General features: G+C 35.3%; 1 pseudogene; it reads right to left on the reverse strand.

Annotated features, from left to right (window-relative positions):
• Nucleotides 1-15699: 15699 nt before the first annotated feature.
• On the reverse strand, nt 15700-16916 carry LOC100017772 (cell growth-regulating nucleolar protein-like; annotated as a pseudogene).
• Nucleotides 16917-25023: the final 8107 nt, after the last annotated feature.

The raw sequence follows: 25023 nt of genomic DNA on the forward strand, positions 1-25023 counted from the left end.
AACATGTTTGCCATTAGATCTTTTCTAGGCTCTAACTGCCAGGAGTTAACAGTTAGAAAATGGTTGTTGTCCCCACAAGCTTTGCTTCTAGCCAGATAGGATCCAAAAAGGCTAGATCCTATTGCTGACAGCCTTACTACAGCCTCCCTTTTACAATAGCCTCTCTCCATCAGTATTGTAACTGACCAGAGTGGCAGTTGGAAACTGGCTTGTTCTCCCCCCCCACAAGGAATCAAGATGTTTTTGATCCAGTGTGGAAACTGCTGGACAGAGTGAATGGCAAAGGCTGCTCACCTCAGGAATTGTAATTGACAACAACTTCACAACTGACAGTTGATGACAGTACGTGACAGTAACTAAATGTTTTTTTTTAAATAAATGGGGTTCTTTTAAATTTGGAGTGCCAACTGTCTTAAAAAAGATAAAAGGAGGGGAGTTTTATACCCTGAGTGAAGTATGGACTTTAGGTATGGAGAGGTAGAAAGAGGGGAGAACCCCCTTCCACAAAGCAGATTACAGGGGAGACAGCAGATGTAATGGGCTGGCTCAGAGAGAAGAGAGGGGTTTCGAAGATTTTCCACCTTCTGCCTTCCCTCTTTAGTTAAAGCTGCTCTCCTCAATTCGCTCTTGTCCCTCTTGTCCCCCCTCCACTACTCGAGATCAAAAAGGTCTCTCCTTGATCCATTCACTCACACTCAGCTTGGGGAACAGATAACTTTTAATGTTAACTCAATCAGGTAATACAAAAGGAATAACAGGCAGGTAAGAATGGGAAAAGGAATTTGGGGAGAAGGGGTGTCTGTCTCAACCTAAACCCTTTCCCCTCCCTCCTTGAGTTTGAAGGGGGAACTCAGGTCTTAGCAGCCTGAGACCCTGAAAAAAAGTCAGGTTGACTCACGCCTGAGCAACAGGAGCTGAGGTAAAGTCTGCTCAGGTTTCTCTTCAGAGGTCCCTTCAATTGGGAAGTGTTGGGGGGAAAAGATTTCCAGTCACCAGCAGGAAAAGTGAGTAACCCTCAGGAGAAAGTCTTTTCCCACCTTCTCTCTCCAGCTTCTCAAGACCAAGAGACCTCTCTGATCTCCCAGCCAGAGTCTTCTCTCCTCAGGATTCCACTCCTGGGGCCCCTCCCCCATCGAGGTGATCAATTTCACATACTCTTCAGTCTGGCACTTTTTCTATAGTGCCAGCCTCTGTCACAACTATGAACAGGAATAAAAAATGTATGAATGGTGAGGCAATCTCACTAACATACTCATTACTGGCCAGACTGTTTACTAGAGGCCTGGGTCTAATTTATGGTGTGGCCAATGGAATACTCTATTTGGAGTCAATAGCGAAGTATTTGAATTCTCTCCCTGTCCATTCATTTAGCTGTATCTCTATCCTCTTATCTATAAAATTAAGATAATACTTCCACTACCTACCTCAAAGTGCTATTTGTAAACTTTAACATATGATGAAAATGTTCTTTATAATTCTGACCTCTACGGCTGTAGAATGACATGGAATATTTGGAGAAGCTTCAAAGGCGAGCCACAGAAATGATTAAAGGATTGGAAAAATAAGACCAATTAAGAAAGATTAAGGAAATTAATATTACTTATCTTTCAGAAGAAAAGCCTGAGGGTTATTTTAAAAATGATTTAAATTTAAAATTCAGAAATACTTTCTATATAAGAAATGTTTTCAATATTCATCGAGGACAGAACAAAAAGATATAGCCATAAACATAAAATGAAATATTTAGATTTTGGAAAAGAACCCTTTGTTAAAAATAAAGGATAGAGAATGTGGAATAATGGAGATTTTCTCCTTTTCTGAATTCTATTTTTTAATTCCAGTTTTTAACATATCAAGGACCGAGGATGCTCCCTCCATCAGTCTTAATATCAACCTTTTTATGATTAAGAATCTTTGGCTGTGACCTAAAAATTCAATCTGATAATAAACTGAATTCCTTTCAAAAGGATGGTCTTATCTGTCTGAAATGGCATGCATGTTTCAGACTGAAGAGATGGAGATCGACTGACGGATTTTTTTTTCAATGTCCCATCTTGCCAATAAATTCTGAAAAACATACATCACTGAGACTTAAAGATTAGAGTCACTTTAAAAAAATTGTTTTTTTTGTGAGGGAGGAAGTAGGAAGAGAGATGTAGACCTCTATTTTCCAATAATAAAGAGACTATCTGATACAAAAATTCTTTCCATCAATGAGAATTGCCAACTTATTTGTCACAAATAGTCTCAGAGAAACCAAGCAAGAGTTAGAAAAAATCACAAAATGTAAAATAAATAATTTTGATTATATCAAATTAAAAAAGTTTTTATGCAAACAAAACCAATGCAACCAAAATTAGAAGGGAAGCAACAAATTGGGAAACAATCTTCATAACAAAAGCCTCTGACAAACATCTAATTACTCAAATTTATAGAACTAAATCAATTGTACAAAACATTAAACCATTATCCAATTGATAAATGGGCAAGGGATATGAATAGGCAATTTTCAGTTAAAGAAATACAAACTATTAATAAGCACATGAAAAAGTGTTCTAAATCTGTTATAATCAGAGAGATACAAATCAAAACAACTCTGAGGTGTCACCTCACACCTAGCAGATTGGTTAACATGACAACAAAGGAAAGTAATGAATGCTGGAGGGGATATGACAAAGTTGGGACATTAATTCATTGCTGGTAGAGTTGTGAATTGATCCAACCATTCTGGAGGGCAATTTGGAACTATGTCCACAGGGTGCTAAAAGACTGTCTGCCCTTTGATCCAACCATAGCATTGCTGGGTTTGTACCCCAAAGAGGTAATAAGGAAAAAGACTTGTACAAGAATATGCATATCCTTGCTGTTTGTGGTGGCCAAAAACCTGGAAAATGAGGGGATAGCCTCTGATTGGGGAATGGCTGAACTAATTGTGGAATATGTTGGTGATGGAATACTATTGTGCTCAAAGGAATAATAAACTGGAGGAATTCCATGGAGACTGGAACAACCTCCAGGAAGTGATGCAGAGTGAGAGGAGCAGAACCAGAACATTGTATACAGAGACTGATACACTGTGCTACAATCGATTGTAATGAACTTCTCCATTAGTGGCAATGCAGTGATACTGAACAACCAGGAGGGATCTACGATGAAGAACACTATCCACATTCAGAGGAAAAACTAAATCAACTGCTTCAATATATGGGTCGAGGGGGATATGATTGGGGATACAGACTCTAAATGATCACCCTAGTGCAAACATCAACAACCTGGAAATAGGTTCTGGTCAAAGACACATGTAATACCCAGTGGAATTTCATGTTGGCTATGGGAAAGGGAGGTGGAGGGAAGGGAGGGAAATAATATGATTCTTATAACCAAGGAATAATCTTCTAAATTGACTAAATAAAATTTAAAACAAACAGTCTCAGAGAGTTGCCTACACCACTGCTTGCCAACATTATCAGAGGTGAGTCATCAGAGGTTTCCAACTTTGAGGCCCCCTCTTTGCTTTTCCCCACTGCCTCACCTCATGTTCACAGGCACCAAATCACAAATTTCTTTTTCCTTGTTTTTATAATAATAGTTAAGAAGAATGAGGAGGATCCCTCTGAATTGTGTAGCCCTTCAAAACTACCCCTGTTTCATGGCACATTTTTGGGTCAACAGGTCAAATCAGTACGTTCAACATTGTTTTTCACAGGAATATTGTTAGTTTGAAGGAAATGGCATTCAACTACACAGCATATGACAAGGAAAATCCTCTTCCTACCCTACAGAGAAAGGGAAGAGTACACTCTCCCATAAATTCTCACAGCAAATTTCACTACTTCTTTATTGCAAGTTTAACTCCTCTTCCCTCTGGTTTCATCTTCACCCCATGTAGGGGAGAACCAAGCAGTTAACTCATGAATGGGTATTGGCATTCACTGGCAGCATCAAGATCTCCCTAAGGTGCTACCTGTCCTGTCTCAGACAACTGCCTGGGGGTGTGTGCAGTAAGGCAGGTGCACCAGCTCCCAAATAGTTCTAATGGCTCTCTGACACAGAGATAATTAGTTTTGCTCAGTCACTCATGGCTGAAAGTAGAAAACTTTCCTGCAGTTTTTGGTGTGCTGGGATTCTTAGCACTTACAGTTGCAAAGTAGTGAAGCTGGCAGCCTGACTTCTCTCAGTTGGAATATAGCTGAAGTTAAACTCTCCAGATGGAGAACCTAATACTGGACATCACTACCCAAGAGCCTTCGCTTCTCCTGTCACCTTTGACATTCCCCAAAGAGATTAAGTAAGGTTTCCTTAATCTTCTTCTGGCTTTTAATTCACTTTCATTTCAAAGCCTCCTACACTTAGGGAAAAATTCCCTTACTTGATAGTTTTCTATATGCCTTTTTGGCTGAGACATTCAAAACTATCTCCCAATCACCAAAGCCCTTTAGGTCCCAAAGCATTGTCAATTATGTAGCCCCAAATGTATACAATTATTCAGGCCTAGTCCCTTTTCAAGAGCAAGGACCTAATCAAAGAAATTCCATAAGCTTATGAACTTAGCAATACCAATAAATAAGAATATTTCAAATTTTAAAGAACAGAAAAGGATATTGTTTATGAAACTATAAACATAAATTGCATATGTATTAACATGATCTTGTAGCATAGAATTTAGAGATAATTGCTGGGCTTAGCCTATCCTCAAGATTGGTAACCTTCACCATTCCACGTTCTTTAATCTAGCCAGACTAGCCAAGCATAGACTAAGTTCATTGCTAGGGAAAGCTTTCTTAGTAGGAAAACAGGCTCCCCATTCTTACATCTGGTGGATTATAACCACCACTATAACTTTTAGAGACAATGTTATTTCTGGCTCTAGTTTAGGATTTCCTAAAAGTAGAAAAATGAAAAGAGGAATTGAGTGTACAAATGAGAATATGAATAGATACAAACATGAATTGGGCAGAGGATAAAGGATTTCTTCCTATTCAAAGATGATCATGAAAAACATGAGAAAATGTATTATAGAATGACAAGAACAGAGTGGAGGAATTCACTTACTACTACTAATAGAGAAGAAGCCAATATAAAATAATTCCTACAAAGCCAATATTTACCTATTTCTCATTTTACCTCTAAATTGGACATTGTTCTATTTAAATAGCTTGACTAGATCTTCCTAGCATCCTCTGTCTGATAGCAGTATTTTCAGAAACAAATCTAATGGCTCTATTTCAGGAGGAGCCATTGCTCAGGATGTCTCCATTGCCACCAGTCAGCTCTTGATGCTGTTGCAACTACAGATATACCAAAGTAAAGCAAACATTAAGAGGAAGACAAGGGCATTCAGTCAGGCTTACCTGGTTAAGTACTCTGTTCCTAAATGTCATGTGGCAATTTTATCATGACCCTGGGATTGAGAGCATCTCTGTCTCTGTCTTTCACTTGTGCCATATCTCATCACCTTTAGACCTGTTGTTGAGAAAAGACTGAATAGGAGGCTGTCTTTTCTTTTCCAAAAGGTACTTTGGGTCTTCAATCTTTCTTCTTAAGCAACCAATAAAAACAATCAAAAGGACCAAAGTCAGCCTCCAAAGATCTCTTGGAGTTGAGTAGAATGGTGATTGTATATCCTTTGAATGGAGGAAAATTACTCATTATAATGATTTAACAACTGCTCTGCTTATCTATATCCCCTTCTGAAATCTCTTCTGTGCATTTTCACCTTTTTTTCATTCTTTGTGGTATCAATATCACTACCTACCCACATTACTTATAATTTACCCTGCCCAAAATAACAACAATAAACAAAATAAAAGTACAATCTTGTAACAGATATTTTATTGCTATTGAGTTCTTTAAATCATGTTCTTTGTGATCGCATTTGGAGTTTTCTTGGCAAAGTTTCTGAAGTTGTAATACGTGTGCTATATTCATAATTTTAAAGAAGTGTTTCTTTTCTAGTCCTGTTTCCTTCTCCAACACATTTTACAGATGAAAAACACTGAGGCAAAGAAGATTAAGTGACTTTCCTAGGGTCACACAGATAGGAAGCACTGGAGACCAGATTTGAAATCAGGAAAATGAGTCTTTCTAATGTGAAGCTGGGTGCACTCTCTATTTACCGTGCCACTTTGCTGCCCAAGAAATAAAACCTATTTAGGTATTGATCACGTCTGAAAATGTTTTATTTTATACCTATAATCCCTCATCTCTATGGCAAAATATGGAAAGTTATTTTCATAATCAACCTTATGCAATCATTTTTGTTAATTTCAATTGATTAGATTTCATAAATTTTTCAAAGTTTCTCCCCTTTCTTCCTCATTAGAGAGTTATTGGATATATTGTTCAGCTGGTTCTGCTCACTGCATTTACATAGGTTCACACAAGTCTTCTCAGGTTTCTCTGGATTTGTCCCTTTCAGTATTTACTATGTACATTATATTACATACATCCCAATTTGTCCAGCCATTTGCTAACTGGCTAGTTCTTTGCTACAACATATAGGGGGTACTATATTTTTGTTCATATATTATGCTTTTGGTTATGAGGGTTATGACTAGTAGTTATATTATTGGGTCAAAGGAAGTTTCAAATTACACTATAGAATGGCTGGACTAATCCACAGCTCTACCAATCATTATTTTTTCTGTCTTTCAATAATCCTTCTAAAAATTTCCATTTTCCTTTTTAAAAATTATCCTTGCAAATACAATGTGTGTGATGTGGAACCTCAGAGTAATTTGTATTTGAATGTTACTTATTAGCAATTTGGCACTTTTTCAGATGGATATTAATGATTTAGATTTCTTCTCTTGACAATTAACTATTGATATCCTTTGTCTCTCTATTGGAGGAATGGTTCTTGTTGCTATCTATTTGTAGCAATTCCCTCTAAATCTTAGGTTATCAGGGTTTTCTCAAAGAAATTTACTCTAAAGGTTTTATTTTTGCAGTTAACTATTTTCCTTCTATTCCAACTAGCACTGATTTAATTTGTGCAAAAGCTTTTCAATTTTATGTAATCAAATTGTCCTATCAATACTTCTCTCCTTTATTTGGTTAAGAACTTTCCTTGCATTCATAATTATAAAATTTCTCTATTCCTTCTCCAAGTTGTTGATGAAAGATTTATATTAAGGACATACATCCATTCGGAACTTGTTGTGAAATATGATATCAAACGAAATGTGTATTAAACCTAACTTTGCCAAAGTGCATTTAATTTTTTCCAGAATTTTTTTTTTTTACATTATGACTCCTTAACACATCTAACACGTACTTTTCTGTTAGGAGACATAACTATGTATTGATCCGAGGGAAATAATATGTACACCTAAACATACAAATTTCCTTCTGTTTCTTATTAACTCTTGCAAGAAAGTGAGCATTGGGGCATATTTTATGATAGCAGTGGTAGTGTATTTGAATGCCTAATCGCCTCCTTACCATGTACATTTTTCTTTTTTATCCCTTTGTATATATTTGGTCTGTAACTACTAGTTCTATGTGTTATTACCCCTAAATAGAGTGTAAGTTCCTCAAGGTCAGGGTTTGTGTCTAGCATGTTATCTATCTGGTACACAGGGGCCAAATGCTTACTTTTTAAAAATTGAATGCCTACGTTATACTTTTTTTTCAAATTGCTAATTAAAGTATCATATTGCTAAATAAAGAAAATATAAATGAATAAGTTTAAGTATATTCGCACATATATATATATATATATATGTATACACACAACCATATACAAATAGAAAGGCATAGTATCTTAGAAAGCTGGTCTTTGAGTCAAGAAAATCTGATTTTAAATCCTGCCTTTGATACATTCTAGCCAAGTGATCCTGGGCATTTCTCTTAACCACTTTGCGTCTGAGGTCACTTTCTAAGGTTCTAATTTGTAGATGAGATGAGTTACTTATCTCCACTGATAGACAACCTTTTTTCACCAATGAAATCACAAGAACAAAAATGTTGAAACTGACCAAGCCTCTCAACGTATAGTTAAACGAACACTCCCAAACAAGGGGAGAAATTTGCCCAGCTTTACATAGCGAGCTACATAGTGGTTGATTTAGGACTCAAATACTAGTCTCTTGGTTTACTGACTTCTGATTTTAGTTTTCCATTACATTGTATGATCCCTTTTTCTATAGAATTTTTTAGAACCTCCTTTCATAAAAAAGAAAACATTTTGAAAAGTTTAAAAATGGTTGTCTTAATGAGAAATTTTGTGGTTGGGTTGGGAGAAAGTTAAAGGGAATGATAAAAAACACAACAAAACACTTATATAAACTAGATTTACATAATATTTAAAGCTTTTTCACATACATTATCTCATATTATCCTTATATGAATCCTGAAAAGACATAGTAGGTATTATCTTATCATCCTGATTTTTTGCATAATGGAAATAAGACCCATGGAAAGTAAATGGCTTGCTCATTTGGGAAATTAGGTATTATTACTTCCACTGTGATGGTCAATGCTCTTTCCACTTAAAAGCTGAAAGTATTCTTTGTTTTGGGTTGCCTTTTATTTCTTAAATATATAGCATAATATAATATGTTACATAAAACAATATATATATATAATTTGGTATAAATATGCAATAAATTATAATAAATATGCTTATCCAAGAGAAATAAATCCTCACATTAGTTATTTCCAAAAATCTATATCCTTTGTTAATTTTTGCTCCCACACATTCCTCTATTCCCTTCCCAGAAGGCAGGTAATATGATATAGGATATACATATATTATCATATAACATATTTCCCTGTTTGTCATGTCATAAAATAAGAAAAATATTGCTTACGCTAGAAAAAAAATTAATAAGGGTATGGTTCAATCTACATTCGGACTCCATTTGTTGCTTTTATTCTTTTTCATCATGAGGCCATTAGAGTTGTCCTGGAACCTTGTTGATAAAAGTTAAGTCATTCACAGTCAATCTTCATAAAATACTGTGTTACCATGGACATGTTCTCAAGAAATTGTTGAACTAGAACAGAAAACAAACTAGCACAGTGGTAACTACAGGGTCATCCTACATGGCTCCCAGCTCTGTGATAGTTAATAAGAAATAAAAGGAAATCTGTCTTAAAGATGTCAAGATTAGAGAAGCTTTTATTCTGTTGAGGCTTTTAGCACCAGAAAACTTCTAAGATGTGTTAATGCAAGTTAGTTGGGTGTTAGGACTGAAAGTACCCTTGCTTATTCAGGAAAGGATGTTGTTTTCCAATGGGAAGCTGAGCAAGCAGGAATGTTATGCATGCCTACACTATGGGGACATTTATTACTACACCCCAGAGGCACGGTTGGGTTTCAAAGGTTTGCTCATTATTTACAGATGACTATCTCTCCACCATCTACCCAGAAATAGCATCAGTTCTCTCGAGGGGTAGAACATGGGCCATGTTTCAATGAGGGGAAATGACCACTCAGCTACAAAGCTCTGAAGAGAGGTGAATCATAGCCATGGATGACTTATCTTCCTCAGTTAGAGTAAGTTGCTTTGACCTTCTGTTGTTTCACATCCTCTGAGTCCCCACCCATACTCATTTAAGCAAAACATCGATTAACTGACTCACAGAAATGAGTTGAAAGGACTTCCAAGTCCGTATAACGTCTCATTCATGACCTGAGCAAGAAATTCCTTTGTAATAACCAGGAAAATGCTACAATGGAAAGGGCATAGGACCTGAATTCCAATCCTAGCTCTGTGGCTCACTACCTTTAAAGCCACTGGGAAGAAACATCTCCCTAGACCTCAATTTCCTCATTTACAAAACAGGAGTGTTGATGACCACTGCCATCCCTTCTAGCTCTCTGATCTAAGTGTCTTTGAAAAAATCTGTTTGAAGATATCCAATAATCAAAGTTCACTGTCTCTTGAGGCAGCACATTCCTCTTTGGACATCTCATATGAAGTTATTTTTAAATAAGTTTTTGTAGTTATTACTATTAAATTCCATTTAAAAAAAATTTGGTCCAGGGTTTGAGATATTATTTTTAGATTCTGACCATCATGAATTGTATTGGCCATTCTCCTAGCTTTGTATCTTTATCAAATTTGATGAGCACAGAACTGTGGAGCACCACTAAGAAATTTCTTCCAAGTGGCACAGAAAAATTAATGACAACTCTTTGTTCTGTCTATTCACTTCCATCTGAATTCATGTACTATAAAGGTAGCTCTAACCTACAAAAATGTATGAGAGACTGCTAAATGCTTGACTAAACATTTAGCTTAATTATTTCTCTAGCATTCCCCAAGTCTACCAATCTAGTGATTCTTTTACAAGGCTGCCTGCTCAACAATCCTTGGCAGTATTTTTAGCTGAAGTGATGTTATCTTCTACTGATTTTTTGGAATTTGGGAGAGGGAGTGTAGAATAATTCATTCTTCCCATATTTGGCTCCAGACATTTTAGAGTTACTCCTCTCATGAATACAGACAACAACTTTCTGTTTTGAACAGAGCAGGATCTTTATTTGGAACTGAGTCAAAAGAGCTATCATACTTTAGATCTTAGAGGTCATCAAGTTCAAAATCTTAATTTTATAGATGAGTGAGAGAACCGAGGTACAAAGAAATCAAGTATATGCTTCAAAGTAGCACAGCTATTTAAAAGAGAGAGAAAAGACTACCATCTGGGTCTCCTGGCTGTGTGGTGATCTTTCCACTATACCAAGATGCCTTCAACCTAAGCAAAATATCTGATACTCCTTTTGGTTCCATAGATTAAATAAATAAATACAAACACAAACCCCTTTGCACTCTCAAAATACATTGTTAATTTTTAATATGCATTTTTGAGTATAAAATTTCACTTAGGATAATCATAGACCATTTCCATATATGAGAAAGAGGTTCCATAGTTTATTAGAGGTATTTCTATTAATTGGTGACTGTCACCAGTACGCCAGCTGGCTAAGTGCTAATGCGTTATTAAACTAGACTCTGAACATTTCCTAAGCATTGTAAATAGCCTCTATATAAATGGTTGTTGTTCATAATGGCATTATTAAAATTGGAAAAAATTGACTCTAATGAAGAAAGCTAATAGACTCTGTGTTTGATTGAAAATGTTTTCTGGTAGGTTTGTGTTTTGGACTATGTAATTGGCAATTTCAAGCAAGAACCACAGTGAGGACCATAATGGGCTTAACATTCTGTGATTCAAATGTTAACATCTGGACCAAAGCATCTTTGGGGTGTACTGCTGAGACAGTCTTTGGTCTCAAGGTTACATGATGTTTCTACTTTAACAAATAGAACTAAGAGAATACAATTCTCTTCCTCCCTATGTGTCTCTATCTCTCTTGTTGTGTTTCTATCTGTCTCTAAAAGTGAACACACAAACAAAAAAATTCACCAGATTTTAAAAGTCCCTTCTCTCTAGAACCATTACTAGATATATTTTTTTTCATGATACCAAGTAGGCTTTCCTTGGAGTTTCCTGTATATAGTTAATTGTAAAGATTTAGATGTCAAAGTGCCAAATGCACATGAAAATGTATATAGTAACACCCTCCATGACATCATTGTCTCTAGTTTCTTCCCCTGTGAATCCATGCTTTTATTTTTTATGGAATTTCCAAAATTGCCTTCCTAAAGCCTAGGTCTAAATTGCCCTGCTCAGAACCTTTCAAAGTTCCTGTTGCTCATGGAATAGAAACAAATTCAGTATCATTTAATTTTTATTTATATTTTACTGCAATGTGTCCCATTTAATAATGTCAGTAGATGAAGATGATAGGATCCTATTGTACTCTAAGTAAGGAGAGAATAGAGGATTTCAAAGAGACATGGAAAGACATATGAACCAATGCAGAGTAAAGTTAGCATAGCCAGACAGAAAATTTATATTATAACATTAATATTTACAAATGAACAGTTTTGATGATCTTTATTAAGTGACAAAGAATTAAATAAGCAGAATCAGGAGAACAATTTATGTAGTAAATAACAAAATACAAACAACTTTGAAAGATTTAAGAACATAATAAAAATAATCACTATCACTCCCATTCTTTTTACCATTTAAATGAACATTTATATAATATGTAATATAACAATATTATAATACATATGCTTTATTATAAATATGTAATAAATTATAATTAATATGCTTAGCCAAGAAAAAACTAACCTTCACATTAGCAATGTATAAAAATCTATGGACCAATTCTTGATTCCAAAGGATCAATGATGAAACATTTTGTCCTTAACAGACAAGAAAGGGATTGAAAGTACATAATGAAGCATATAATTGAGGATATAGTCACTGAGGATTTTTTTGCTTGATTACATATATGAATTATGAAGAATTTTATTTTCAGATAGGGTGAGGAGTGAGAGTAAAAAAATCTATTATTTAAAAAATAGAGATGAGAATCCTACAGATATGATACAAGGACATCCCAGTAATGAAGGACAACTCCTGAAAAGGTTTAGAAGTTAGAAGATGGTGTGTTGTGTGCCACAAAGAGCAAAAAGGCCCATATTCATTCATTCAATTTTAGAGTATGATGAGAAGACTAGAAAGGGATGAAGTTTCGAGATTCTGAAGGGCTTTTATATTTGATCCTCAAGATAATGGAAGACATTGGAGTTTATTGAATAGAAATTGTCAGAGCTGTCTTTTAGGAAGATTCTAAAGTGCCATTTGATATCCAAATAGAGGATGGTGAGGTGAGTCTTGAGAGCCAATGAGATCAATTAGAAGACTATTACAATAGTGAAAGTATGAGGTGATGAAAATTTGTCACTGTGACAAGCTATGTCATAAGATAGAGGAAGACTTGTATGAGAGATGTTGAAAAGGTAGCAAAGATAGGATTTAGCAACAGATTAAATATTTGGTGTAAGAGAGACTAAAGAGTTAAGGATAATACTGAGGTTGTAAACCTAGAGAACCTGAGAGGATGGAGGTGTCTTTGGAGATTCAAAAGAGGAGACATATTTTTGGTGGAAGACAATGAGTTCAGTTTTGGACATGTTTAATTCATGATATCTACAGGACTCTATTTTTGGGTGACTAGAATGATAATGGTTCAATCAACAGAAATAAAAAAGTTTAGAGGATAGCTTTGGGAGAAAATACGAGTCCTCTTTCAGACATGTTGAATTTTGAGTAGCCAAATGAAGATTTCCTACAGGCAACTGGTGATGAGATACTGGATCCAACTCTTTTTATTATTATTATTACCATTTTGAAATTTTTATTTAATTAGATGATTTAGAATATTTTTCCTTGGTTATAAGACTCATGTTCTTTTCCTCCCCTCCCCTAACCTCCTCCTGTATCTGACCCACAATTCCACTGGGTTTAACATGTGTCATTGTTCAAGACCTATTTCCATGTTATTAATATTTGCACTAGGGTGATCTTTTAGAGTCTATTTCCCCAACCATATCCCCTTCGACCCATGTGATCAAGGAGTTGTTTTCTTCTGTGTTTCTTTTCCCACAGCCCTTCCTCTGGATGTTGATAGCATTCTTTCTCATAAGCCCCTCAGAATTGTCCTGGATCATTGTATCTCTACTATTAGAGAAGTCCATTACATTCAATTTTATCACAGTGTATCAGTCTCTGTGTACAATGTTCTCTTGGTTCTGCTACTTTCACTCTGCATCAATTCCTGGAGGTCTTTCCAGTTCACAAGGAATTCTTCTAGTTTATTACTCCTTTGAGCACAATAGTATTCCATCACCAACAGATACAACAATTTGTTCAGGAATTCCCCAATTAGAGGGCATCCCCTCATTTTCCAATTTTTTTGCCACTACAAAAAGCACAGATATGAATATTCTTCTACAAGTCTATTCCTTATTATCTTTTTGGGGTGCAAACCCAGCAGTGCTGTGACTGGATCAAAGTCTTTTAGTGCCCTTTGGGCATAGTTCCAAATTGCCTTCCAGAATGGTTAGATCAATTCACAACTCAAACAGCAATGCTTTAATATCCCATTTTTGCCACATCCCCTCCAACATTGCTTTGCTGTCATGTTAGCCAATCTGCTAGGTATGAGGTGATACCTCAGAGTTGTTTTGATTTGCATCTCTCTGATTATAAGAGATTTAGAACACTTCTTCATGTGCTTATTAATAGTTTTGATTTCTTTATCTGAAAATTGCCTATTCATGTTCCTTGCCCATTTATCAATTGGGGAATGACTTGGTTTTTTTGTACAATTGACTTAGTTCCTTATAAATTTGAGTGATTGGACCTTTGTCAGAGGTTTTTGTTATGAAGGTTGTTTCCCAGTTTGTTGCTTCCCTTCTAATTTTGATTGCATTGGCTTTGTACAAAAACTTTTTAATTTAATGTAATTTAAATTATTTATTTTGCATTTTGTAATTTTTTCTAACTCTTGCTTGGTCTTAAAATCTTTCCTTTCCCAACTATCTGGCAAGTATACTATTCTGTGTTTACCTAATTTACTTTATAATTTCCTTCTTTATTTTCAAGTCATTGTACTAGAAATACTAACAGTAGAAATTAGAGAAGAAAAAGAAATTGAAGGTGTTAAAATAGGTAATGAGGAGACCAAGCTGTCACTGTTTGCAGATGATATGATGGTCTACTTAAAGAATCCTATAGAATCAACTAAAAAACTAGTGGAAATTATCAACAACTTTAGCAAAGTTGCAGTATACAAAAATGAACCCACATAAATTTCTAATGTTTCCAACTCATCCCAGCAGCAAGAGTTAGAAAGAGAAATTTCCTTTAAAATCACCATAGACAATATGAAACACTTAAGAATATATCTGCCAAGAAAAAAACAGGAACTATATGAATACAACTACAAAACACTCACTATACAATTAAAACTAGATCTAAATAATTGGAAAAACATTAATTGTTCATGGGTAGGATGAGCTAACATAATAAAAATGATAATCATATCCAAATTAATTTACTTATTTAGTGCCATACCCATTAAACTACCAAAAGACTTTTTTGGCTGAATTAGAAAAAAACAATAACAAAGTTTATTTGGAAAAAAAACAAAAGATCAAGAATATCAAGGGAAATAATAGAAAAAAATATGAAGGAAGGTGGCCTTGCAGTCCCAGATCTCAAACTATACTATAAAGCAGTGGTCAACAAAACAATTTGGTACTGGGTAAGAGACAGAAAGGAGGATCAGTGGAATAGACTTGGGGTAAGTGACCTCAGCAAGACAGTCTATGATAAGCCCTAAAATTCCAATTTTGGGACAAAAATTCACTATTTGACAAAAACTGCTGGGAAAATTGGAAAACAGTATGGGAGAGATTAGGTATAGATTAACATCTCACACCCTACACCAAGATAGACTCAGAATGGGTGGATTGAACTGTTTGGTGTGAGTTTTCTTGTGAGATTTTTTCCACACAGACCTTCTAGATGAGATCAGGACCTGGAAGAAAAAGGATGGAGTAACATAGAATACCATGGAATGGGGATACTTAAGGGAGAATGAGAGAACTACTAGTTCTCTTTTTTCTCTTCCCAGCAATAGGACCCAAAGAGGGACCGTCCTAGGCCTAAAGAATCTTAAGAAAGTATCACTACTCTTTTTTTAGAGGAACAGGCTACATTTAGCTTCATTTTCAGTTAAAAACTACCAAAATATACATTTACCTTCACATTTAAAAATAGAACAACAATACAAAATCTGAGTGGCTGTCAAATTCTCTAACTGTTTTACAAATAGTGATGGATGGTGGGGGCAGAAGTCAGAAACAGTGTGTATTCCTTAACAAAGTAGGAAAATGTTCGTTTCAAAAGTTTTACTTTCTCCTTTAAGAGTTTAAAGCTGGGGTTCTTGCTGATCTTCTTGTTAAAGATGACTAGCAGTCCCTCTTCAGATTTGTGGTGTTAGTTAATCACTTCAAAGTATTGAGCTGAAACCTTTTTCCTTAATTTTTTAATTGATATTTATTTCATTGTCAGGGGCCTGTTTCAGAATAGCTTTGATAGTTCCTTTCCAGTTGAATTTCTCTTTTAAAGGTGTTTCACTCTCTTCAGTCTCTATGTCAATTTCTTCTGTATGATTCATTTTTTTCTTCCTAGAATCAGCTTCTTCTGAATGCTTATGTTTCCTTTTTCTTTTTTCTGCAGATGCTTTCATCTCTTCCTCTGTCATCATTTCAACATGATTCCCATTTCCATTCACTTCTGATTCTGCTGCACATTCCTTCTTGGGTTTTTTCTTCTTGTTTTTCTTTTTAATGTGTTGCTAGTTTCTGACTTTTCTTCCTTGTTGGCATCAAAATCTTCTATCTGGCCCCTCTTGTGCTTTTTGGATTTCTGATCATTTGAATTTTCCTGATGATTTTTGAACTTCAGTTCTTTCTTTTCTTTTTTCTTGTTCTTTGCATTCTCATTTGTTCTTCTTTGCCTCTGGTGTTCTTTCACTGACTTCAGTGGGTGTTGTCTTAGCTTTGTTTTCTGCATGTTCATTCTCCACCTAGTTGAGCTGATGTTTCTCTTGCTCTTTTGTGTCTGGTCCATTGCTGGTACCTTCAGAAAAGATATCCCACACCTGTTCCTGAAGAGTCATTTAAAATTTTTAAACTGTTCTTCATCTAATTCTGAAATTTGGCCATTTTTCTTGGAATGTTGTCAAAACCACTAACCTTATTTTTAAAATCTCTTGTAATTTGGGACTAATAGTGGGTTTCTTCTGCATCCATTTTTGCTGTTTAACATCTCCTTTGTTAGTTTTGACCTCATATCCTTTGCCCCCATATTTCTGATCTTCACTGATTTACTTCACATGTTTCTTGTATTCTTCACTCCAGAAATCTTTGCCACAGTCAATGCAAGAAAGGCATTGACAGTTTCTGCAAATGTTCACGTTTCTCCATTTGCCCTTTCCTCACTGAGTCTCCACATGCATTGAATGTAAAAAATACCATTTTTGTAAATGCTTTTTTGCTCTACCCCAAATAGATGAAAATGTTGGAACTGAAGTTTGTGAACCTGAGGGGGAGGAACTGTTTGAAAGGGGTGTCCTACCAGCCTTCAGAAAGGAAAGCAAGTGGACAGAAGTTATGCTGCTGTCCACAATCAACCAGTCAATAGAGTCCTCCAGCCACTGCTTCCATTTCTGTTCCTTGGTCCTTGGCCTTTAGAACTAATAGGTGAGAAAACTCTCTGCTAAAGCAGGTTGGCACTTTCCCCCTCACCCTGCCAGGGAACCATTTCAACCTTCCACACCCACAACATGGGCTTCCATGGGCTGGCCTATCACTACTCTTATTAAACAGATATTGGCTATCTTTAAACATGGTGGCCAAAGGCACAGTCTTGTCTGTGTCAGTGACAAGAAGGGGATTTAAAAATCCAAAAAAGAGATAGATAAAGTAAAGAAAATATATCGATAAAAACCTAGCCAGCTCCATATAGCTATATGCTGGTGTTAGAGGGTCATGGTTTTGTAGTAGATAATGAGGAAGATTTGAAATCAAGGCTAACTCTAACAAAGATGTCCTTGAAACTATAGCAAATCATTTTAGCTACCCAGTTTTCTAAGATTGTAAGTTACAGAGGAACTGATACTCTACATTGATAGATAAACTTTTTTTCAACCCTTACTTTCTGTCTTAGGATTTATAGGAAGTATCAGTCTAAGGTAGAAAAATGGTAAGACCTGGACAACTGGGTTTAAGTGACTTACCCAAGGTCACACAGCTAGGAAATGCCTGAGACCAGATTTGAACTCAGAATTTCCCATATCCAGGCCTGGTTTTCTATCCACTGGGTCACCTACATGTTTCAGTGGATAGAATTTCCACACAGGGAGTTTCAAATTGTAACAAAATCATGTCTTGCTGTTTTCTCTAATCATGGAAATTAGTATGGCTGACAGGTAGCAAAAGCCTTAAAGTCTCGCTTTTCCCTCTGTCTGTTCCTCAGGCTCTTCTAGATTGACACTAACATAAGTGTGTGACCTTAGAGAAGTCATTAAGGTTTAAATATCTCAGAGCTGAGCTTGACCCATTTTTACAATAGAAATGAAAACATAGTGGTTTGGCTAATTGCTGTTTGGAAAGTGCTCTGGGATCCTTAGATGAAAGCCATCCTTGAAATGCAAAGAGTCATTATCATAATTATGGTTATTTCAAATAAACAACTGAACACTCTTTCATGGAAGGGTAAAAACTATTATCACCTGAGTCATATCTTGGAGATAGAATTCAGTTCTTTCAAGGGTGAATAAAATTATTTACTTAAGCGAAACATTTGACCTCTCTCTCTCTCTCTCTCTCTCTCTCTCTCTCTCTCTCTCTCTCTCTCTCTCTCTCTCAAAACACACTCTATCTCTTTAAACACTTACTCTCTGTCTTAGTTTCAATTCTAAAGCAGAAGTGCAATCAGAGCTAGGCAATTGGGGTTAAGTGACTTACCCAGAGTCACCCAGTGAGGAAGTGGATGAAGCCAGATTTAAACTGGGATCCTCTAGTATGAGAGCTCTATCTATTGTACTACCTAGTAGTACCCTAATAAAGGAGTTTTTTCTCCTTGGAAAGATCCATCAAACTCCCCTGAGAGTAGCATTCTAAGGTAGTCTCTAAAGTAGGGATATATATGCTGATGTTGGAAAAGCATGCTTATCTAGTGAATAGAGAATTAGCCTTAGAGTCAAGAAGACTGACTTGGGTTCAAATACTGCCTCTGACAAATATTTCCATGTGACCATGGGCAAATAACTTTAGCTGCCCTAGTTTTCTAAAATGGTAAGTTACAGGGAAATTGGTGCTTTTCATTGGTGGATAGACTTTCTACCCAGGGAGTTTCCCATAGTAAGGAAATCATATGTTTGCTGGTGTTCTCTTTGTAATCATAGAAACTAATATGACCGACGAGATGGAAAAGCCTTAAAATCTCTCTCTCTTGGTCTTTTTCACCTATCCTATCTGATGTCTTATTCTGTTTTTTTTTTGGCTTTGAATCTCTCTAAGTCTTCTCTTCTTCGTCTTCTGTTCTTAGAACCTTTCTATCCAAAGAGAACATCCCTTGTCTGGGAACCTCAGCAAAGATTTAAGTACTTAGGGAAGCTTCAACACATACAACACAATGAATGGCTTAGACTGTATTTCAACTTCAGAGCTTTTGTTTTTCCTGCTGTTTGGTAATGGATTGTAAATTTAAGGACTCACATTGTAACTCATTATCAGTTTACAGGATCTGTTATTTGTTACTTTGGGTTTGAGGGGAGAGGTTAATCTCAAGAGGCATGCACACTGCCACCAATAAAGCAGTCATTCCAGCTTCCTGCTGCTATGCTGAATGTTTTTCATTTTTTCAATTTCATTTCATTCATTTTTTTATTTTTCATTTTCATTCAATTCATTATTAATTTTTTAAATAAAAAATATTGAAACTACAACTCCTATGTTCCCATATCATGACCTCTCCTGAGCATTCCCTCTATCTGTCATACATATTTCAGCTGAGAGATAGGATGCCTTCTGAACTTTACTATTTTTTAAAAGTATGTTGGAAAATTCTGAGCCCAAAATTTCTATGTAATTTCTACTGTAGTTGTTGTAGTAGTAATACGAGCTGATGTCCATATAGCAATTGCAGAGCACTTTAAATACAACTATAAACCTTTGGGGGCAAACAAAAAATGAAGCTTTTAGATCCCTAAATTCTGTTCTCTTGGGAGTAGGAGGAGGGGCATGGGGATTTTAGGAATGGCAGATAAAATTAGAATTCCATTTACAATATTTGGAGCCTGCTTTGCATGGCTGGGTCCAACAAAGAAGGACTGGTTATAAGAGAGTTTATAATCTCTTCTTCATCCACGTCCACCTTAAGGGCTTGGGAGGTTTTTTTCTTGATGGGTAGGTATATTCGTAGGGATTTTTTTCTCCCAGTAGGGAATATTGGCCAGTTTTTAATCTCTGCTGTCCTTTGTATGACAGCAGGAAAGGTCTGCTTCAGCGGGAAGCACATTGTAAACAATTGTAAGAGGAAATCCTGTATTCTCTCCCACTAATGCAGATATCAACTTCATTCAATACAAAGCCAAGTTGAGCTCCCTCCCTGCATTATTTAATTGGCAAACCTTTTCCCCACGTTGTGGTATTTTTGTTTTGTTCCTCAATTCATTGACAGGAGTCAAAAGGGGAGCAATTCTCAGTGTCTTGAATCTAAAGCAGAGGTTTTTTGTTTTCGTTTTTTAACCTTCTCTTTGTCAAGAGTCATTTGTGACCTAGTAAAGCCTATTCTCTGGATAATTTTTTAAAAATTCATTAAATGAAACATATAATCACAAAGGAAACCAGCTATATTGAAATACAGTAATCAAAGTATTGAAAACACAAATTCATGGACTTTTGGTGAAGAATTACAAACCTGAAGGATGATGGGAATGGTGGAATAAATATAAAGCACCTGATGGGTGGCTAGGTTGCACAGTGGATAGAGTGATGGTTCTGTAATCAAGGAAGACTTCTCTTCTTGAGTTCAAATGTGGCTTCAAACATTTAGAAGCTATGAGATCCTAGGCAAGTTACTTAACCCCTTTTAATTCCTCATCTGTAAAGTGAACTGGAGAAGAAAATGGCAAAACACTTTAGTATCTCTCTCAAGCAAACCCCAAATGGACTCACAAAGAGTTAGATATGATTGAAAACAACTGATCAAAAACAATAACTCAGCATCTACTATGTGCCAAGCATTCTACTAAGCACTTTACAAATATTATCTCATTTGATCCTTACAAAAATAATCCTGTAAAGTAGGGTGCATTATTGTCTCCATTTTACAGTTGAGAAAAATGAGACAGAGAGGTTAAGTGATTTGCCAATGGCCAGATATCTAGTAAGTACCTGTGACTAAATTTGAACTCAGATCTTCCTTCTCCAAATCCCAGTACTCTATCCACTGCCACCTAGTTGTCAGTAGTGCACTAGAAGAGATTTTGAAGTCAATTAATCTAACCTTCTTTTACTAGGCAAGACTAGGATTAAATCATGTCAAAGAGGCAGTGTATTAGTAGATTACAGTCTTCTTGATTATCCAGGGAGTAGATCCAAATATTCTTTGTTGAGGTTTTCCAATGTCTTCCTAGGCAAGTCAAATTCTTTCTGATCTCAAAAAGAAGTTTTTCCTACTATTGCCAGTTCATCCTGTTTGGAAAATATTTAGAAAACACAAAAAAAGGCAGCATCCTCTTTCCTTTCCTTCCCTAATTGGCCAGAATATGTCATGTAGTTGATTGGTTGCCCAATGAGTTAATCATTATGTATCTACTGGAAAACACTGAAAATAGATAGTAAACTCAGCCCAAGTTAATTAAATAGGAGGAAAGTGAACTTGATTGCATGTGGTGAAACATACAGCCTTTTCAATAACTCCAAATGATTCATTGCTCCCCAAATCCCTTTTACTTAATGCCAATATTATCCTAGTGCTGCTATAAGATTGTGTCAATGAATGCTACAACTCAAGAATTGAAACTGGAAGAGATCTAAAGGGCAGTAGAAAGACACATATTAGGGCTACATAGGCTGTATGATATTACCTGGAATGAATTGTTAAGGAAAGTTGAGTGAAATGCATGGTCAAGGACAAGAGTGACTCCAAAAAGTTGAGTAGTCATACAACTAGAATTAGAATGCCTCAATACTCCAGTTTGTTTAGGTATTTTACAATCAGTGTATGCTCTCTTAGTTTCCATTTTTTTTTCCATAAAAAGTGCTTCTATGAATATTTTGGCTTATTTGGGACATTTCATATTGTTTTTATCATCAGTGGAAATATGCCTAAAAGATGGATTACAGGGACAAAGTTTATTAAAAAAAAGCATAGTGACTCTTCTTAAATAATTCTAAATTATTTCTCTTGAATATTCAAACCAATTCAGAGCTCCTCCAACAGTGTTGTAGTTTCTGTCTTTCTAAAGCCTTTTCAATTTTTTACTCTTTCTATATTTACTCCATCTATGTCCTTTCATAAAAGGTATAGGTTCTAGAAGACAAAGTTGTGTTCCCTCTTCCATTCCATTCTTGAATAAGTACATTTGGAGATATCATATCCATCATGTCATACTTTCATTTTTCTTTGCTTTGTCTTGTTTTGCTTTATTTTGTTTTTGTAGTCTTGTGAACCCTAGCATTTGGAAAGAGAAGTTATTCACCTAAAGTTCTAATTACTCCCACATAAACCAAGTTATGAAGCCCCTATCTCTACCCTCCCTTCCCCCCAGACAAGGTACTTCAATGTTACATCTTCCTTTATCCATCTAGAGTGATATTGACTTCCCATTTTCCTATACTCCTCTATAACCCTTCACCCCCCCCTACTTTTGCACTTTATCCTCCCAGATATTCATACTTGTCAAGAGACCAAGGAAATTGTCTTCTTCTATTAACATATAGATGGGAATAAATCCCCATATTCCCCTTAACTCTTCTTTCACCTTTCTCCATTCAAGTAATTTCCTTCTATATTATTCCCCACTAAAAAAAAAAAGTGTTTCACTTATATGGGGAATGTGGTTTTTAGTTCATAGAATGTTAATTTTATTGTTCCAACTCCCCTTTAAATTGTTCTCATTCTCCTTAAATTTTTAGCTTTTTAGTTCCTTTTGTCAGTTGGGTTTACTCTTTGTTCTTTTATTTAGCCCTTCAAAGAACTTTAAAAGCAATACAAAATAGCTTTGTCTTGACATAGAAGCATGAGTTCATTTCCCCATTAATCTTTTTTTAATAATTTAATTGTCTATACTAATCATTTCTTATAATGTTTGTGAATAAAATATTTTGCTCATCTCTAATTTTATTTCTGTATGACTAAAATGCTTCTTTTGTGTTAAATGTTCATCTGTTTTTTAATTGAATTTTAGTTTCAACATTATAGGATATATTTATTATGGGGGTCCATTTCAACCTCCTTTGCTTTTCAGATTGTTATATTTGAATTTATCTTCTACTTTCTTATAGCTATGACAATGTCCTTGAAAATTTAAATTAACTTTCCCCGATGGCTAAAGGCCTTCTTCACTTCTTACAACATTTCTTTTTCATTCCTAGTAAAATTCTAAAATTTAAACCCTGCATGCTTTGGAGCTTTGAGCTTGGAATTCTCTCTGTTGGCAATAAGATTATTTAATACTTTGCCATCTATTTTCAAAACTTGAGGGAAATTTTCTTGCATTATTTCCTCTAGCCTGGGATTCAATATTTTAAACAAATTATGGGTCCCCCTGCCCCTGGGGAAACCTTTATTATCTTTTCCTGATAATCTTCTTTTGAAGGTCAGTCACTTTGATTTAGATGAAATTCATGTATTCTTGCTTAGTATTTCTTTTCATTTCTTAGTATTAACTTTTCTTCTGAAAAATTTTCTTCCATTTCCATAGTTTAGAAATTCAATTTCAAAGTTCTCTTTTACACAACTTCTAAACTTTTACAGGAATCATGTTCTTTGATGTATCATATGTTATCTGTTATTGTTTGTTTATTTATAATTTCTTTGAGAACTGCATTACTGTATTTCTTTTTAAAAACATTTTCTTTATCCTTTGCAGCATTTCAAAGTTCCCTACGGTGACCTCATACTGAAGGTCACAATAGAGAAGCTTCTGAAGAAGAAGAACTTGGGTGGTCTTGGCTATCTTTCTTTTGTTTTCCCATATCAGAAAGTTTTTCATTACACAAAAAATATACAGCTAGCACTCTTACTACTTGAGATAGGTACCATAAACTATACTCTGATCAATAAGCATCACAAAAGTACTTCAACATGCATTTTTTTAAAAAGAAGGAAAATCAGCTAAACAAGTAAAATGAGACAGAGGGAGACCCAAGAAAATTGGACCTTTATTGGTTAAAAATTCTGGAAAACCTAAGGGCAAAGTATAATAGGTGAACCTAGTTTGGAGATGAGATTTCTAGAAGTATGGGGAATCTGTGCACCATCTGGAAGCTTCCTGTTTATTTAATTCAATAATAATTAGTTATTTAATCAGTTTAATTAGTATTATATGTTAAATTATTTCTACCTGTTGAGGTTATATGATTATAATTAGAGTCCTCTAAATTTCAGTACATTGGGGAAAAGCCCTGATCACTCCTACCTTATTATGACTGCCCCATAATTAATCCATCTGAAGGACAAAATATATTTTTCAAATCTTATATCATTGCTTTTTAATGTATTCTACAATTATTTTTTGTCTTATACTTGCCTTTTCTGCCATTTTGACTTGATGACTTCTTCCAGGTCTGAAATGATTTTTCTATATATTTCACCATTTGAAGTACTTTCCTTCCTTCAATGTCCAAATCAAATACTCTTGAATCCTCTGAAGCCTTCTCTAGTCTGTTACATATTCTGTTCCTAATTGAAATAAATTCTTCCATGTATTTATATGATATATATATATATTTAAATATTGAATATTTAAATTAAATATAACTTATTCATCTATCCATTTATCTTATCCCACTATAATATTTTAGGTTCCTGAAGTCAGTTTGTATATTGTTTCATCTTTACATGTCCTTATCTCTCTTCACTGTGTTCTGTATATAGGCAGGCAGGAAACATTTTATTAACTGTATACTATGTACCAGGCCCCATGCTAAGTTCTAGGTATACAAATGCTTGCAAAAAAAGGCCAAATCCTTGCCCTCACAGAGCTTACATTCTAATGCAGGAAGGTAAGATATAAAAGAGAATGGAGGAGAGAGAGAGGTATTAGGTATCTATACTGGATGTCTGGTACCTAAGTCTAGAAAATCAGAAGCATAAAGAGTAGTAAAATGAAACACAGTTGACCTAGACACATCCACAAAATTTAGACCTCTGGAAGGATCTCAATGAGAGAAGGGGGCTGGCAGAATGGAGAGGTGCTCCAGATTGAAGAGTCTCCAAGTGCTAAAGAAGAATGAATAATGAGAAGGCATCTGAGTCATGGTGGCCATGTACAGAGTCAGAAGCATAGATAGGAGATGGAAAGGGAATTAAAAATAGTAAGCACTAAATTAATTTTGTCAAATTGGATTG

Source organism: Monodelphis domestica, chromosome 5 (assembly GCF_027887165.1).
Source record: "Monodelphis domestica isolate mMonDom1 chromosome 5, mMonDom1.pri, whole genome shotgun sequence".
Lineage (NCBI taxonomy): Eukaryota > Metazoa > Chordata > Mammalia > Didelphimorphia > Didelphidae > Monodelphis > Monodelphis domestica.